Genomic DNA, 6,483 nt, shown 5'->3' on the forward strand with positions numbered 1-6,483 from the left:
ATTTTAGTCAAACAGATAAGAGGACGCATTCGTTAATTACTGTGATTCATCAGCGAGTGATTCTTCGTTAATCAAGTGTTGACATGATACATTATTTACTTGTTGGTGAAAATCCTGTACATTTCATCTATGGACTTGGATGTCTATAGGCTGTGCTTATGACGGATGCCACTAGTGGGGCACGATATGCTCACCTTTCGCGAACACCCGATATATCATCACTGTTTTACAGTGATTCACGAGTACATGCCATCACAGCTGCTCATATTTCATTGAACTCTTATCCTGTGTTAATTTGGGTTTATAAGCTAAACTTGAGAATATCTGTTACGGATCTTCTAGGGCAGTGGAGGTCCTCCTAATAATGGTTACCTGTTACGGATCTCCTAGGGGAGTGGTGGTCCTCCAAATAACGGTTACCTGTTACGGATCTCCTAGGGAGTGGCGGTCCTCTTAATAATGGTTACCTGTTACGGATCTCCTATGGGAGTGGCGATCCTCTTAATAATGGATCATAGAAGCAGTCATGACTTTGCCTAACAGCCTTTCGACTGCCTTGAGCAAAGATATGATTTTGATATGGGAATATGGTTTTGTAGTTCACATTTGTTTATGTCAGCGTATGTCTGTGTGAAGAGATAGTAGGTAGTCTACTTTCTTCAGTACTTAGGTGGTGATTGGCTTTGACATCCAATAGCCTATGATTAATAAATCAATGTGCTCTAGTGGTGTCGTCAAACAAAACAAACTTTAACTTTTAATCTCCATCACCACCACATAAGCTTCCCCACTGCCACGAACCTTAATCTTTATAAAATCCAACACAACGTGTCATGCATAACGACTGATTAAAAGAAAGAAAGAAATGTTTTATTTAACGACGCACTCAACACATTTTTTTTACGGTTATATGGCGTCAGACATATGGTTAAGAACCACACAGATTTTGAGAGGAAACCCGCTGTCGCCACTTCATGGGCTACTCTTTCCGATTAGCAGCAAGGGGTCTTTTATTTGCGCTTCCCACAGGCTGGATAGCACAAACCATGGCCTTTGTTGAACCAGTTATGGATCACTGGTCGGTGCAAGTGACTTACACCTACCCATTGAGCCTTGCGGAACACTCGCTCAGGGTTTGGAGTCGGTATCTGGATTAAAAATCGCATGCCTCGACTGGGATCCGAACCCAGTACCTACCAGCCTGTTGACCGATGGCCTAACCACGACGCCACCGAGGCCGGTAACGACTGACTGACTGACTGACTGAATGAATGAATAAATGTTTTACACCACCCCCATCATTGTGTGTCAGAGACAAGTACGTGAAAAAACATAAATAGAACACAACGGATCGTGTTCAGCTAAACGGTTTGAAGTGTTTGTGTATAGTATTAAAGTGACAGGTGGGTTTGAATTTTAAGTATGCACGTAGTTCATGTGGGTTTTCTCTAGATGTCTTGACAATCTATCTCTACTAGTATCAGCAGTGGTGAAGAATCTCTCAATACGCCCCTTCACCACTCACGATAATCAGTGTCAGAATCAACCACATCATGCGAGATATAATTGTTAGAGATGGCAACACAGATACTTTCCAAGAAGATATCATGAGTTGCAAACATGTCTGCATTGCTAAGGCAAATTGGAACGAGTGGTGACGTATGACAATAAAGTCAGATACCAGACAAATATTTTCCTGAAACATTAACCTAGAGAAACAAAATCATTCAACTGGTTAACTGAGCCTTTGCTGCCAAATTGATACTTTTCAAAAAGTGGATTTTTTTTTTTCTGCAATTGTTTTTTAATTCACCTAATTCACAAAGCTTTTTTTAAGCAACATCAGATCATCTTTTCAAGTATGTTTTCACTGCACTGCGATACCGACAAATTGTGAGTGTTTAGTGAATTTGGCTCCAGATCCATATAACACGCAACAAACACTTTGAGTAGACTCTTCCTTGGTGTATGATATCCTAAACCTTTATTTATTTATTTGAATCCGCGAATGAGCAAGTACGGTCTGAACGACCCAATGTCTTCCGCCAAAAAGGACACTCGAGTCATTGATCAGTTCATGGGTAAGCTAGTGGCATCAAAAATGTCACTGTGTCATCAACAGAAACACGAAGAAGACTGTATTGTCTTTCTGTCGGTCTCCGTCTAACAATCCAAATACAAATATCAAAGTAAAGTTTGTTTTATTTAACGACGCCGCTAGAGCACATTGATTTTTTTATCTTATCATCGGCTATTGGACGTCAAACATATGGTCATTCTGACACTGTTTTTAGAGGAAACCCGCTGTCGCCAAATAGGCTACTCTTTTTACGACAGGCAGCAAGGGATCTTTTATTTGCGCTTCCCACAGGCAGGATAGCACAAACCATGGCCTTTGTTGAACCAGTTATGGATCACTGGTCGGTGCAAGTGGTTTACACCTACCCATTGAGCCTTGCGGAGCACTCACTCAGGGTTTGGAGTCGGTATCTCGATTAAAAATCCCATGCCTCGACTGGGATCCGAACCCAGTACCTACCAGCCTGTAGACCGATGGCCTGCCACGACGCCACCGAGGCCGGTAAATACAAATATCACGGCAAGGAAACGTCTCAATCAAATGTCGAACACACCAAAAGCCTGCGGTCATTTCCGGTGTAGAACCGACTTGAGAACTTAGCCGCATGGATGCGAAATTCAAAACCATCAATTAAAATTACGGGGATGATGTATACTGATAAAAAAAAATAATAGAAACTACTTCTTGCCGAAAGTCAGCGAATTATGTCGATTTGTTTCGGTGGTCGACCCCCACCCCCTTGTTCTTGCAAATTCTATCTTTGTTTGAATATATCTTCTGGAGGTGCATGACTCGACCCGCCACCCAAACATTTCGCTCGCCAGTTTTAGACCCCTCCGTTCATAAATTCCTGCACATGCGCCTGTAAACGTTTTCCTGATAAAATGTTTAGTATGGATTTTAATAATCGTTCATCATCGATATGGCCCAACCGATCAGTTTGCCATTATAGTCGATCAATTTAACATCGCTACAAGAACATATTCCACAAAGTATTATCTCACACCACTCCCCAAATAGTGTGAAATCTTAATATTTGATGTTATTAGCCACTATCTGAGGTTGTGGGAGAATAACCTGCTACGAATGACATGGTCACCAACATATACAAATCACAAATGGATTGAAAACAATTTATTCATAAATAGAAGGCTACAAAGTTACAGTCAGTCCTAAATTCTGCATACTACATTCTTTCACTCTCATCCGCACAATGAAACATTTTTACAATATCAAAACAAACAGACTTTGCTCAAACTGACACAAGTGAAGATATAATTTTTAAACAGTGAAATGAAATGAAGTTACATGTACTTTCAATATACTTATGTGCGTCCACAGATGGATAAATCATTTACAAACAAATGTAAAGTCCAACTCGTCTATAAAGTCTTATGTAAAACAGAATATTCTGTACCAGTCGTTTTCACACACAATTTGTCTCATGGATTATGTCAGTGACCTTCATAGGAATGTGAAGATCAAAATTAAAAAGGTTTGTTTGTTTAACACCACCACTAGAGCACACTGATTATAAATGATCAGCTACTGGGTGTCAACAGATAGTGATTCTTACATGTAGTCTTCGGAGGAAAGCTGCTCTATTTGTCCATTAGAAACAAGAGATCGTTTATATGCACTTCACCAGACAGGACGGCACATATTAGAGCCTTTCATATACCAGTCGTGGGACACTGGCTGGGATGGGACAAAACCAAATCAGAGAATGAGTTAACCAAAGGGGTTCAACCCTATGACCAAAGCACGCCAGGCGAGTGCTCTACCAACTGATTCCCATGGTTATATCCAATTAAGGTTCACACCGTAGCTATCTGGGATATCTGACCAGGTCCAGTGCTTATAGTTTAGAGTCTGAGACTTTAATGTGATGGCAACGCCATACAAATTGCATGTGTGTGACGTCATTAGAGATTGATTCTAGACTCTAAAAAGATTTATAAGCAGGGGCCCAGGACAGAGTTTACCGATTGATGAAAGATACATTATTCTAGTCGCTGTACATCTACACCTAACAGTTAAGACTAACTTGGATGGGAGAGGGTTTTAGGGTACACACCCAGGGCCTACCAGCCTCAGATACGATGGTTTCACCACTACACTATTAAAGTGTGTTTGGTTTAATGACACCACTAGAGCAAATTGATTTATTAATAATCGGCTATTAGATGTCAACGTTTGGTAATTCTGACTTGAGAGGAAACCCGCTACATGTTTCCATTAGTAGCAAGGGATCTTTTATATGCACCATTCTACAGACAGGTTATAACAGTCGTGGTTCACTGGGTGGCATGAGAAATAGTCCAATGGGACCAACCACACTACACTACCAAGGCCAGTCATTGATCTTTATAAAGAATATGCTAGTGCTGGTAAAGAAAGTGCCCTTTAAACAAAATTTGACTGGATACACAAGTTGCACACACCTCCACACACACACACGCACGCACGCACGCACACACACAAACAAACATGATGAAACAACTACTATCAGTGATGCTTTGTGTTAATAAATTGATACAACATACACACTGGGATTTCACAAATCACTTCATACGTGCATGTTTTGATTAGTATAACTAGAAGGGAGACAAATAAACACATTCCTCTACTTCAAGTTAAAACTGTTTTGTGTAACGACACCACTGGAGTGCATTGATTTATTAATCATTGGTCTTCTTCTGCTTCAAATACATGCATACACAGTGAACTGTTTCGACAAATTTTAAGCAGAACATGAGCTTATTGTGGTAGAAATGTAATCAAATATATCTAATCATATAAATTTCAGTATTTCCATTTTTTCTCTCTCACCTACACCTATAATAAAATGCAAAGAAATCAATTTGTTGGTTACATTGCTTGAATAGTAGCAAAAAAAATTACAATGCATCAACATAAACAATATTAATGTAACATATTTACATAAACATACAAGTACATTTGTATGAAACAGAATTAACATGTATGCAACATATTTAATACATTTTGTTGAGATGCATTGCAAAATTAACATTTTACAAGCATATGAAAAGCATTTGACATAAGAGAAATTTTGTGACACCAGGTCTAAAGAAATGATTAGTAGGTAGAAATCTGTTTATGTGGACACCTTTCCCTCTCTCTCCAGTGCTAGTTTTGATTTAGTAAACTAGCCTGGGCAGTGCAATAGGGATGAAATTTCCAGTAAAGGATTTCCTCCGGAGTTGTTACTCTCCTATAGACGAGGCACTGGATAGAGATTCACAGAATCAACCACTATTTTGCCAAATGCCCATTCAACTTTGCACTGTGGAGAAATGCCCTGACCACGTATTACCACTTTGTCCTTCAGATTTAAGCAACCACCCACATTTGTGTTCTACCAGTTCATCTAGCAGTGTAATCTGTTCTGTATTATATTGTTAATTGTTGAGGGACCATTTTAAAATTTATAATGTATTATTTTAAATGCATGATTAACCCTGGATTCAGTGTACGTAACTATACATATTCACAAGCATGTGTTTAATAAAAATAAAAATAATAACAATACAAACTAAATTAAACATCTGAACAAAGAATATTTGATTTCCAAGGTATTTAGAGACAAGATTGGACTCTTAAATCTTATCACTCAAGTTACCATTGCATATCAGATACCACTCAATATGTACAATACTGCATCATTATTTATAGCACTTTAATATCACTACATATTGTAACATTAAGACATTTGTACATGTACTTCACACTATTACCTACCAGTGTTCGAGATTAACGGTATCCCAATATCCCGGGGATACCAGAATTTAATTTTGGATACCAGACTTCATTAACCCAGTATCCCACCGGGATACCATATAATGTTGTTTGGGTTTTTTAATCCTGCATTTTTGTTTTTCACTGAAACAAAGAAAGTCGTCATTTACTGGTGAAGTTAAGTAACTGTATTTGGAGCTCGTACCCAGTCTAATGCTACACCGTAACAATACCTCCCCCAACTCGTACCCAGTCTAATGCTACATTGCAGCAATACTGTTGCAGCTATTGTTTTTGTTGGATGTTTCCTCCCTTCAAATTTTATTTGAGATATTGATTCCACATCTGCAGAAAATTGATACCGGTAGATTTATCATTAGTAATGTCAGACACACTTATAGATTACTGCTAAATATTAATTTATGTCAGTATTACTCAAAAATAGATGCAGTAAATGCTTTGCCGATTCCGTTTGATTGCGAATTTTACGAATTCCGCGATTTCGATTGCGGCATTGCAATAGACTGGGAACGAGAACAGTGTCATCCAAGTTTGTTATGTTATTTATGAACTTCATTTAAGTGGGATACTAAATTCTCAGGTGGGATACCAGATTTTGAAATGTTAGTATCCATCTGGGATAC

This window comes from Gigantopelta aegis, chromosome 4, assembly GCF_016097555.1.
Source record: "Gigantopelta aegis isolate Gae_Host chromosome 4, Gae_host_genome, whole genome shotgun sequence".
In the NCBI taxonomy this organism is placed as follows: Eukaryota; Metazoa; Mollusca; class Gastropoda; order Neomphalida; family Peltospiridae; genus Gigantopelta; species Gigantopelta aegis.